This window comes from Rhineura floridana, chromosome 8 (genome assembly GCF_030035675.1).
Source record: "Rhineura floridana isolate rRhiFlo1 chromosome 8, rRhiFlo1.hap2, whole genome shotgun sequence".
Lineage (NCBI taxonomy): Eukaryota > Metazoa > Chordata > Lepidosauria > Squamata > Rhineuridae > Rhineura > Rhineura floridana.
In genome coordinates, this window is record NC_084487.1 from 33,862,169 (window position 1) to 33,874,971 (window position 12,803).

General features: G+C 43.4%; 1 protein-coding gene and 1 non-coding gene across 4 annotated transcripts in view; one reads left to right on the forward strand and one right to left on the reverse strand.

The window, feature by feature from the left end:
* Window positions 1-3,037: 3,037 nt before the first annotated feature.
* Window positions 3,038-12,803, forward strand: part of TBXAS1 (thromboxane A synthase 1) — a 387,815-nt gene continuing 378,049 nt past the window's right edge. The window contains exons 1-2 of one of the 3 annotated variants that reach the window (XM_061638831.1): window positions 10,632-10,680; window positions 11,711-11,893. The gene's annotated coding sequence lies outside the window, so the exon portion shown is untranslated. Of the gene's footprint in view, window positions 3,219-10,631; window positions 10,681-11,710; window positions 11,894-12,803 lie in introns of those variants that run through there. The other 2 variants (XM_061638833.1, XM_061638829.1) reach the window with 2 other exon arrangements.
* LOC133363497 (5S ribosomal RNA) lies at window positions 6,210-6,328 on the reverse strand. Its single transcript, XR_009757682.1, has one exon. It is a non-coding gene; the product is annotated as a 5S ribosomal RNA (ribosomal RNA).

The window sequence follows — 12,803 nt, forward strand, 5'->3', positions numbered from 1 at the left end:
ATATAAAGGAGAAAATTATAATGTTGGAGTTGAATGGCAATGAGATGTAAACATCACAGTGACTGGAGCGTAAACATATGTTCAGTAGGCATACCTTTAACCTTTTACAATAGTAGATTGGTGATCATTGCTGAGATTATTGTATTAATACCTGTAGCGGGGCAGAGAACTATTTACAAGAAACAGTTATAGGTAGCACAGATAGCCTGGCATTAGTAAGCTGATCAACACACACAAAAAATTGCCTTCAGGCTTGCAATCTATAAAGACAGGATACAAAAAGGAAATGGATGGGGAGGGAAGAGGAAACAGGCCAGCTTAGATACAAGTTCCTGAGTTTTTCTGATGACCAGCTGGCCTGGAAAAGTACAAGAAGTGGAGCTGGTTTCTCACCTGTGCTGATGGAGTGGGCCTGCATCCCTTCTCTTTCCTCCTCTGCCGTGACAGTTGACAGAGGGAGGAGCCAGGCTCCTTAGCAGAGCTTCCCTCCTCATCTCTTCCCTCCCTTCTTCTATTATGGTCTCATGTAATGACTGCTGCTTGGTGACAGTTGAATGTGCTCCCTGTCTCCTGTATATTCTACCATTCAACTTCACTGGATGGCCCCAGGTTCTAGGAGTGTGAGAGGGAGAGAAATCTTATGGGTGGATGGTATTGCTTGGGAGTTTGAGCACATGGAGTAGAGGTGTATTTCACATGAGCAAGGATTGTCTGTGGCTCTGTCCACCCCACTGTCCAATCCTGGATGCAGGTCTCATTTAAAAATTATTATTATTTGTTCAAGAATTGCCCTGCCGGAAAGAGAAGCCTGTGGTCTCTGCCCAAAGAACCATTCATTTTAAATTGTATTGTTTTAACATTTTGATGTTTGCCATCCTGGGCTCTTTTGGGATGAAGGGTGGGAGACAAATTTAACAAATAATAAATAAAATAATTATGAGTGTCTTTGCAGGTTGGGCCATGTGATGAAAAGCTGAGGTATATTTTAGGGTTTTGAGATACAAGTGAATGTATGATAAACGCTCCGTGTTAAGTAGACAAGAAAAGGATTAGGTAGTTGGATGCTATTAGAGTAGCAGTAAAACTAGAATCAGTGTGGCTCTGCTGGGGTTCTTTCTGGTAACTGCCCAAGGTTGCCAGGTGCTGCTGCTGGGCCTAGCTGTGCTAAATATGTAGGTCATGAAAAGGGCTTTGTTTAGTAACTCTTTGCTCTCACTGGTATATTGGAGCAATATATTCATCACATAAATCAGATTTTTTTTAAAAAGAGAGATGGGAAAGAGCGATGGCATTAACCATCAGTATTAAATAATTGGAAGATAAAATACATAATGATGCAGTTATATCTAAATTGTCTGATTATATAAGAGTAGAAGATGGGAGACAAAACCAGAATAAATTCCTTTTTGGATGGAAGCCTTTTACTGAGTACTGGCAGAACAAGGTGCCTGCCTCTGATGATAAGCAGAGCAACCCTATAAGGGATGGTGGAGTGATATGGCACTGCAGATTGTCCACTTCGCCCACCCAGCTCTGTGGCCTTGTTTGGGCCAGGGCTGGAGGTGAGAGGGGCAACATCTGAACCTAGGAGGAAGCTGCATTACAGAAAGTCAGGCCATTGATCCACTGTATTGCCTACATTGACTGGCAGCAGTTTTTTTCAGACAGGGTTTTTTTCACAGCGTACCTGGAAAAGCTATGGATTAAACCTGGAACCTTTTGCATGCAAAGCGCGTGCTCTCTCACTGAGCTAAGGCCCTTTGTCTTTCTCCTTTTCTAAAAAAGAAATTTATTTATCAATTTTCCATAGTTACAAGCTCTTTCTCTCTTTCTTATCTCCTTTCCCAACCCCTCCAAAACCAATGGTGGGAATTAACTAGCCAGGTCCAAGCTATTGTAGTTGAGAGGCCTGATCCTGAGGCCTCCTGGAGGAACAGAGGAGCTTTGGATCTGGTGCAGGGGTTCCCAAACTGCGATCTGTGGACCACTCGTGGTCCATGAGCTTCATGTAATGGTCCGTGGCATGTCCACGTTAAATATTCATACTGATTTTAAATTTAATTTAATTTGAATTATTGCTTTTATTTTGTATTTTGTTGTATTACAATTTATATATTGTAATATAATTATACGGAATCCACATTATAATACAATAAAATACAATATAAGAATAAAAGGAATAAGAATATAGTTCAAAATCACACAGCATCTAGCACAGCGGCCCTTTACAATTGCTACAATTGCAGAAAAATCATTAAGTGGTCATCAAAGGCCCTCAACAATTTTCAAGTGGTCTGTGGGGAAAAAATTTTGGGAACCATTGATCTAGTAGATCCAAGGCCACTACTGCCTCATTGCCCACCTTCCCTCACAATGTGGGAGCCAAAACCAGGTACCAATCGAAATGCTGCCAGTGGCAGATTTTCCAGCTGGTGGAGGCAGGGCTGCTGCAATGGATCTCCTCCCCCATCAAGTTCCTTCCCACCAGCAGAGGGGCAACTGTCCCTCATCCTACCAGATTGGGGGGGGTGTAGGATTGCAATTTGCACTCATAACTTTTGTTTTCATTGTGATAATACAAAAGTCTGTTTTTTAATGCAAGTGTAGAATATATGCGATATATATGTTCTGTAATATTTCAAGTTTTATAACAATACAATATGAATTAAGAATAAAACATTTTTTTAAAAGGATAAAGGCCAAGATAGTTAATTGCATTGCTATTATTAAACACACAGACACCAAAACCAAGTATTGCAAAGGTACACTTTTCATTATACAACGATTAATTGAGATATCGTTTTTGAACTGTGAAAGAACATGTAAATAGAACTGCAATCTCCCTTATTCTCTTATGGACAGAGCTTTGCATTTACATTCCTCTCTCCACCCTTTTTCCGTGGAAGCAAGCTTCCAAAGGTCATGACCACAGCGTATCAATATTAGAACTACAACTCCCACAATCCATTGTGCACTGTGGTCGTTATGGGTGAAAAGAATGCTGGGAGTAGTAGTTCTAGTGTTTCCTTGCTCTTAGCTTCTTCAAGTTAGAATTTCGAAACACCTGTCCCTCATCGGGGGGTGGGGTGGGGAGTTTGAAAAAACAAAAACCCAGCCCATATCCTTCGCCCCACCTTCTGAGCATGCAAATAATGCAGTTCCTGTTTGAGAACCAGCCAGCCAGGAAGATTTGGACAAAGCATGGTACAGCGTTGAAGGTAAGGAGCTGTTTCTTAAGGAAGTATGAATTGGAGAAGTTTTATCTTAGAACCTGAGTTCATTCAATGGGATATAAAGTAAATGGTATTTTAAAGGGGGGAGGTTAAATGCATTTTTTTCTTATGTAAACACGTGCAAGGTGTCTTCTAGAGAGCCACTATTTCCAGAAGCTGGGAGAATATCTGCTCTACCCATTTCTAAATGAATGAAGAGATCGTATTTGTGATGGTAGCCTTTGACCTGGAGAATGAGTGAAGTTGAGTTCTAGGTGCATGTTGTAGTTCTTGTTATTTTGTATTCTGTTTTTTTTTTCCTCCAAAAAAATTGCTTGAGCTTCTCTTGTGACTGATTTTCTGGGCTTCCAAATGAGAAGCTGAGGATGATACGCACGTGGAGATGGCAGGTCCCTGTAATCCTGGCTAGGTGCTGCAGTGTTGATAATAGGAACAGCATCAGACTTCTGAAAATGAGGTAGAGAAAGAGCAATGGGTCCTTCCTGCTTTGTACCTTTTGCCACCTGGGGGTAATTTTGAGCTTGCATCTTCCCAGGGGCCCTTCACAAGTTACTACTACTTATTACTGTTGTTGTTGTTGTTACATTTATTACCCACCTTTCACCAGTCGGTCCCCGGCCAGTGTGGTGTAGGGTCATTATTGTTGTTGTTTATTGCATTTGTATACCACCCCATCACCGAAGCTCTCTGGGTGGTTTACAACAATTAAAAACATTAAAAACAAATATACAAATTTAAAAACACATTTTTTAAAAAGCAATTTAAAAACGCATGTGGGTCAGTGTGGTGTAGTGGTTAGAGTAGGGGCAAGTAATCTTTTCCAGCCCAAGGTTAAACTTCTGGGAACCACATATCAGTGGTGGGTGGGGCCAAGGGCAAAAGTGGGTGAAGCAACTGATGTAAATTGTTGCCTTTTTATGGTGGGCTGGTTTCTACACACCTCTCTGCCCTACGTCCAGGCAAGCAAAAGGCATTATCGGAGCTCAAGCACACACTCCATCCAGGCCACAAGCTTCAAGGAAGGTGCAAAGCAGGGCTAGTGAGGGATGTGGACTGGTGGGAGGGGGTGTGATGTGGGGAGAGGCTTGAAGGGGTTCCCCACGCTTGGGTGAGAGTGTTGGACTAGGATCTTGGGGACCTGGGTTCAAGTCTGTACTCAGCCATGCAACTTAGTGGGTGACCCTTGGCTGGTGCAGGGGAACCTGTCTCTCAGCCAGGATGACACAGTAATTATTAATAATGTTTTGATTTTGGATAGGAGTGATGTTGGCATGGGGATGGCCTGCAGCATCGCTTCTTCCCATGTAGCCCTTAGCTTTGTCTCATGTTAGCTTTGGCATTGCAGCGGCTCCCACACTGAGAAGACAACAGGGGAAGGGGAGCTCACAGGGGTGGTGATGTGAAAGCTCCACTTCCAGAGAAGCTCAAAAAACTTGAGCTTCCTGCCTTCAGTTCCTCCTTTGCTTGTGTCTCAGATTGTGTTTCAGGGGAAAGTAGTTCACCCCATGAAGACACTAATGTGGCCGGCACAGTCTCCACTAAGGAAGAGTTATTGCTCAGTGGTAGAAGATGTGGTTTGCATGCAAAAAGGCCCAGGTTTAGACCCCAACATCTCCAGGTAGAAGACCCCTGTATGAAACCTTGGAGAACCATTGCTAGTCAGTGGAGACAATACAGAGCTAGATGGACCAACCTATGTTATCTGTGTGGATTGATGTGGGCTGTGCAACTTCATGCATCTTAACTGTTTGGATTCGAAAACTGAACACAAGCCTGTATGAGACTAGCTCACTGTCACAGCTACACTGGGGTTTTCAGTTCTGTTTCCGACAGGAAACTCATAAATGGAAGGAAACTAGGAAGCTGCCTTAAATGGAATCGCACCGTTGGTCCACCTAGCTCATCATTGCCTGCATTGATTGACAGCCTCTCTTCAGGGTTTCGACGGGAGTATTTCCCTGCTGCCTTACATGCAGATGCCTGGGACTGAACCCAGGCAAAGCTTGTGCTCTACCTCTCACCTAAGGCCGTTCCTCCCTGATAACCTGTATATGGGTGCAAGTGTGAATGACAGGCTTGTGTATGTGTGTTTAGCATCTATGTACACACACCACAGAGTATTGGTTGGCTTACAGCTCCCTGCATGTGGATGTTTTCCTGTCTGTTTACTGCAAGAAATACTGACGTACGCCTGGCAAATGCTATTGTTGCTACAGTGTCATTTGTAAAAATGCTAGGAAATTGCACTGAAGGCTAGAAAAGGGGTGGGGAACTTTGTTCAGCCCAAGGGCCGCAGTGCCTTCAGGGCAACCTTCGAGGGGCCACATGCCAGTAGTGGGCAGGGCAAGAGGCAGAAGTGGGTGGAGCAACAAACGTAAGCTTTGCCTTTATACAGTAGGTTAGTTTCTGCACACGTACACACTCCTCCCATCTCCATCCATGCAACCAAGAGGCATTCTCAGAGTTCAAAGACACATTCAGTCAGGCAAAAGCACTCAAAGAAGGTGTGAAGTGAGGTTGGGGAGGGCTATAGCCTACGGCAGTGGTTCTGTTTTTGGATCATGGGGCCCCTTTGAATATCTGATGAAAGCTATGGACTCCCATAAATAAAATAAACACAAATTTTTAATTGGATTGGAAATTGATTTTTTTGCACCCTGTTTACAGAGCCCCTGAAGCCCATGGACTACAGGTTAAGAACCCGTGGCCTAGGGAGAGGGGGGTGGCCTGGGAAGGGTCCCAGGGGCCAGTTAGAGGGGCCTTGAGGGGTGTATTTGGCCTCTGAAGCTGAGGTTCCCCCATCCCTGCACTAGAAGCAGGAGAAAATCCTTTTCGGGATCAGTGACAAACAGTATGGTGGACTCTGTCTTTTTGCCTGTTATATGCCTTCAAGTCAATTACGACTTATGGCAACCCTATGAATCTTTATATATATTCATAGGGTTTTTAAAGATGGTTTACCATTGCCTTCTTCTAAGCCTACAGCACCTGGTCTTCCCAGGCGGTCTCCCATCCAAGTACTAACCAGGCCTGACCCTGCTTAGCTTCCAAGATCAGATGAGCTCCGGCATGTTCAGGGCAGTATGGCCGTAGACCTCTTTTTGCCTAGAGGCTGGCAAAAAGTATGGAAGGAGCAGGGTTGTACAGGCTTTGTGGTGTGCTTTCCAGGTCCCTGGGATGGGAAGAATATAAGGACTCGTTGCAAGCAAGAGCTACTAAAGTTGCTGATTTCCCCCCACGCCTACGACAGGACTCCAGTGTCTTTTACAGGTGTGCAACAAGCAGAAATTCAGCAGGTGAAAGATGTCCCTGTCATTTCATAGGAACACAGAAGCTCCCTTATACTGACTCAGACCAATGGCATTAGTATTGTCTATACTGTCTGGCAGCAGCTCTCCAGTATTTCAGACAGTCATATTTGGAGATGCCATAGATGGAAGTTGGGACCTTCTGCATGCCCAGCAGATGCTCAACCACTGAGCTATGGCCCTTCTCCCATTTCAAGTCCATGCCAGCTGCATGTGAGGCAGCTTTTAAGGGAAAGAGCCCTGCAAAATGAAATGTAAAAATAGTTGCAGTCTTATAGCAGCCATTCTCAGCCTGGTGCCCTCCAGATGTTTTGGACTCTAATTCCCCCCAGCCAGCATAGCTGATAGGAGTGGAAGTTCAAAATATTTGGAGGGCATCAGGTTGGGAAAGGCTGCCTTGGGGGATTATCTGATGATCAATGAATGCATAACCCAGCATAGTTTTGAGTCCTTCTCGTCTCCATTCAGAGATGATAGCATGATATGATGTTCACATGTGATTGTTGAGGATTGCATGGAGAGTATCCAGCCCTTTATGAAGAAAAAAAATGCAATACAGTAATGACTGGGTAAATGCTCAGCTTTCCACAGGGTCAGCCCAATACATTTTTTCTGCCTAAGGCGAAGGACAGAATTTGCACTCTCTCTCTCTGTCCCATGTAGAGATGTTGGCCAAACAGGCAGCTGAATCTTACTTTGACACTGGTGCTGAGACAGTGGCGTCCACTGCACCTGAGAGCCACAGGTTAGCTTAGGGAGTGTAGGGCGCACCCAGCTCCATCCTCCAAAAGCTCAGCACTGCTCGCTCAAACAAAAGCTACAAAGCAGCAGTGTTGCCAGTGTGAGTCACGTAAGCAAAGCAGTGCATGCATTTATGCAATGCCTGCTGGAGCGTTCTTCTGACTGGCTGTCCCTCTGCCTGTTTGCTTTGGCAAGACCCTTTCCCATCAGTTCTGTCTCCTGGAGTAAGACAACTAGGCAGGCCAGCCAGGCCAGGAACCAGCAAGCAATGCCACCAAGAATCACAAAATGGCATGGGTATAAAGGAGGGGGAGTCGTGTCCCTTGTCCTTTTTGTTACAATTGAGGCCTGTGATGTTTGCAGAACAGAGGGCTAATTTGGGTATCATGGTAAACCATAATTAATAGTTCACTGTGAATGATGTCACCCACTTTGCTTCTTTCTGCTAGTGCGCTGGCTTAGCGTTATGCCCAAAGTGGGGATTGTGGTTTATTTCACTCTGAACCATTCAGGGGATTGTATTCAGCTAAGTCCTGCTTAGAGTAGACCTATTGACCTTAATGAACCTAAGTTAGTCATCCCATTAACTTGAGTGGGTCTACTCCAAGTAGGACTAGTGTTGAGAACCATTCATGATCTGTAGCCATTAAGTAATGTGACATGTGAACGAGTCCATAGCAATTCTGATTGTAGTGGATGTGCTATCTTGGGGAAAGACTTTTATTTTCCAAGGTAAACAATTTAGTTCAGGGAAAATACAGTTACCACAAGAAGAGACATATTTGTTTGGGGGGGGGGAGCTTTCAGACTGCCTGCTATGACTGGGTAACAGCTGCATTTTTGTAATGCTTCAAAGTGATTGTCTGGTAAAAACTTGGTTAAAGTCAAATAGTTGAGTTAAGTAAAATAGTCTTCTTTCTCCACTTTTGGTTCCTTGGATTGCAATCTTTAACCAGAAACATTGGATTCTCATTGCCTTTGAACAGCCTCCACCACCTTAGGGCTGCCCAGATGTTTTGGACTACAACTTCCATCAGCCTCAAGCAACATGGCTGTGCTGGCTGGGGCTGATAGGAGTTGAAGTCCAAAACATATGGAGGGCATGAGGTTGGTGAAGGCTGCTTCATAGTAAGGCTAGCTTTCATCAGTTCACGTACAGGCCAGAAGTGCCGAGTTAACACATAATTATGAAAAGTATGAATTGCAGCTATATAGCAAGCACTCATTTTCATTCTAGAGTGAGATGTATTGTAGCTGATGATCACAGAAACAACAGCAGAGAAAGATGTGGGATCAGTTTTGCTTATTTCGCGTAAAGCAGTCTGTGAGAACTGAAACCAAAGCAGCAACGCTTAGAAGAATGGGCATGGTGCTTATCATGTTCAAAAATAACCTTATAGATTAGACTGTTCTGATAACTTAATTATTTTTAGTATTAAACAGCAGGCAGCCATAAAATAAGATTTGTGTGGGAAGTTGGCAAAATTGGCCTGATGTATCTCAAAAAGCAACAGCAGTAGTCATATATAATAATATATGGTTAATGTTTGCCTAGAAACCCTCAAAATTTTAGGTGTTTTACTGTGTGTGCACTTTCAAACATAAACATATGCCGGTTTAATCCATGCACACACAAAAAAGGAAAAAGAAGAAAAAGAAAAGAGAGGCAGACTTTGAATGCTATGCAATTTTGTTCCTGAAATGAGCCCTGTTGAATATTGGCAAAAGGAGAACAAACTACAGGGAAGTCAAGTGCCCTTGGGTCCATGAAGAGGACTCTGGCATGCTACATAAGAACTAAGATGCCGTGCCATAATAGTCTTGAGTGCAGTTTCATGTGGGAATTTGCTTCTTAAAGTTACGCTACGTATACAGGTTGGTAGAATGTGGGTCAGTGTCATTACAGACTGCATAGATACATAGGATGCTGCCTTATACTGAGTCAGACCAATGGTTCATCTAGCTCACAATTGTCTCCACTGGTTGGCAGCAACTCTTCAGGGTTTCAGGCAGGGGTCTCTCCCAGCCCTACCTGGAGATGCTGGGGATTGAACCCGGGACCGTCTGCATGCCAAGCAGATGCTCTACCATTGAGCTCCAGTGCTTCACCTGAAGGACTGCAAGTTAGGAGGGTGCCGTATTTTTTGAATGCTTCCCCGGGGCAGCATGTCTTCCCTGCATGTGATAAGATAGCATATCACAGAGACGGTTATACTAAACCCTTCTTCTAGACTGCTAATTTGCTACATGCATTTTTTTTTTAAATGAGAGTATTCAAAAGTATGACCCAAATGTAGCAGTTCAAATTGGGCTGGGGAAATCCAGGTTCAGATCTTTGCGTGGCCAGGATGCTTTCTGGGTGTCCTTGGCCCAATAACTTGCTCTCAGCCTGTTGTTGTTATATGCCTCCAAGTCGATTACCACTTATGGCGACCCTATGAATCAGTGACCTCCAAGAGCATCTGTCATGAACCACCCTGTTCAGATCTTGTAAGTTCAGGTCTGTGGCTTCCTTTATGGAATCAATCCATCTCTTGTTTGGCCTCCCTCATTTTCTACTCTCTTCTGTTTTTCCCAGCATTATGGTCTTTTCTAGTGAATCAGGTCTTCTCATTATGTGGCCAAAGTATGATAACCTCAGTTTCATCACTTTAGCTTCTAGTGACAGTTCTGGTTTAATTTGTTCTAACACCCAATTATTTGTCTTTTTCACAGTCCATGGTATGTGCAAAGCTCTCCTCCAACACCCCATTTCAAATGAGTTGATTTTTCTCTTGTCCGCTTTTTTCACTGTCCAACTTTCATATCCATACATAAAGATGGGGAATACCATGGTCTGAATGATCCTGACTTTGGTGTTCAGTGATACACATTTGCATTTGAGGACCTTTTCTAGTTCTCTTATAGCTGCCCTCCCCAGTCCTAGTCATCTTCTGATTTCTTGACTATTGTCTCCATTTTGGTGAATGACTGTGCCAAGGTATTGATAATCCTTGACAAGCTCAATGTGTTCTCATCCTAAACTACCTCAAAGGGTAGTTGTGAGGATAAAATTTGGATTGGGGGGGGGAAAGAATCCTATATGATACCTTGAGCTCTGTGCAGGAAACATGGAATATAAATGCAATAAATATTTATTCATTTTTATTTATGTATTAGATTTATATTCTGCCCTTCCTCCCAGTAGGAACCCAGGGTGGCCCATTCCAGAAGTCCTCATTCTATGCAATGTGTAGCATGCTGTGTCTATGAGATCATCATTTCTGCAGCTTTGATGTGTTCAGACATGGTGCTAATTTTTTTCTGGCAGGAGGGAACCTGTTGAATCACTTTGGCCTCATTGGATTGCCTTTAAGTTGATCCCGACTTATGGCTACCCTATGAATAGGGATTTCATGGTAAGCGGTATTCAGAGGGGGTTTACCATTGCTTCCTTCTGAGGCTAGTCCTCCCCAGCTGGGTACAGCTGCACAAGCCAACCCCTTCCTTGTCCGCAACTGCCAACAGGGGGGCAACTGGGCTTCTTGGGAGTATGCAGCTTGCCCAAGGCTGCACAGGTGGCAGGGCATGTAATCCCTGAGCCACTCACTGTGGGGTGATCTTTAGCTGGCCCTTGACTCCCAGGAGACATGAGCGGGGATTTGAACTCACAGACTCTGGATTCCCAGCCAGGCTCTCCTCCCCACTGAGCTATACCAGCAGTAACATAACATTACCACACCTTTAAATGGACAAAGGCGAGCCTCCGCTATAGTCTGATTGAAAAATGCTGATCCCAGTGACACTTTTTTAAGAAAGTGGAGTTTGCAGGACTTTTGGTTGCGATTGAGTATAGTGATGTTAACTGTTTGCCTGTAAAAGAAACACAGGGCTTGTTCTTTAAGTCAGTACAGTACAGTGTTTAAAAAACTCCAGTATTGGGTGCCTGGGGAATGAATTTGTCATCTCTCCCTGCAGCCCTGTCCACATACAGAGCAATTTTCCCTCATTGTTGAAGGGGAACAGAACATGGCTTAACTACAAAGGTGCATCAGTTTAAGCTCTGATTACCTGTTCATGTTCATATATCTATTGGCTACAGGGGATTTTCATTGTACACGCTTGAAGCTTATGGCAGCTCCAAGGCCCTGATTATATCTCCCAAGGGTTGATGGAGAAAGTAAATGTTTATTAGCTAAGAACTAAATTACAACTTTTAAATATTTGCAATGTAAATGGTGTAGCAGCTAGTGTGACAGGGCCCAACTGCATGTTATGTTATGTTATTATTTGATTTATATCCTGCCCTTCCTCCCAGGGCAGCATAGCTTGCAGCCATATCAGGGGATTTTAAAAGGTGCATGGAGGGGGAGGGAATATTTCTGTCTGGACTGCAATGTATAGTGAAGGGAGGTTTAACCCTTATTTTTCCTGCTCTGATCCTGATAGAAATTCCTTCCCCATGTTGCAATTAGCAATGGAAATAAATCTCCCACTGGTGTCAAACCATGGCTTAGTGCAGCAGCAAAACAACCAGGCTGAAGCAACGCAGCTACCATGTCTTCTCTGAGAGCCCACACATTGCTTGTTCGTGCCAAACCACTTTTTGGCTTAGCATGATGTGCAAATGAGGTCAGTATCTGACTGGGTATAAGGCAACTTTTCTATGTGGTTTTTTAAACCACATGTCTGGTCTGTTGATGTATAAGATGGGAGGGATCTAGGGGAGAGAAGCAAAATGTGTTCTCCTACCCCACACCTTCTATTGCTGTAAGCAGTTTTCTCCCAGCTCAGTTAACTTCCTGTATGGAGTCTGGCTGAGGGGAAATGTCTCTCTTATTTGTGTCATTCATTGTTGGTGTGCATTTTTTCTTTACTCTTTATTTTGTAGGATGTGTAAAAGCACTTTTTCAAACAGTATTTTTTTATTCGAAAAAGTTGATTGATGTTTCTCGCAAACATACTTTAGTCACTGGTTAACTTTGCCTAGCTGAAGCCTTTGTTAGTAATTCAAGATCCACTTTGGCTGACAATTGAGGCTGTTTACCCTATTCATAGGGTCACCATAAGTCAGAATCGACTTGAAGGCAGTACATTTACATTTTTACTGCTGAGTTGGCTTTTGCAATCCTGTTGAACTTTAGAGCATTTTATTGTAAAATGAATTGTTTTAAAGTAAACATTTATCCAAGGATCCATGCTGGTAGCATGGGAAGAAAACAACACAGAACCTCTGGCTTCCTGTTGATTTATATAGAAATAGATTATTGTAATGCAAACAATTTTGACATTTACTAGCACATTGCTGTTTATGTGATATGACTGTTATTTCCTGCAACACAAGATCTTTCTTTCTCTCTCTTTTGAACATTTTCCTTTCTCCTTTGAAACAGGCTGATAAGACGACATTCCTGAGTATAGTCCTCTGGTGGAAAGAAAAATGTAGACCCCTGTATGTTGGAAGTGTAGAAGCAGATATGTCATCATTCATGACTTGTAAATGTATATGCTGGAAACCTGATGTGGAGTTTATGGCAACATT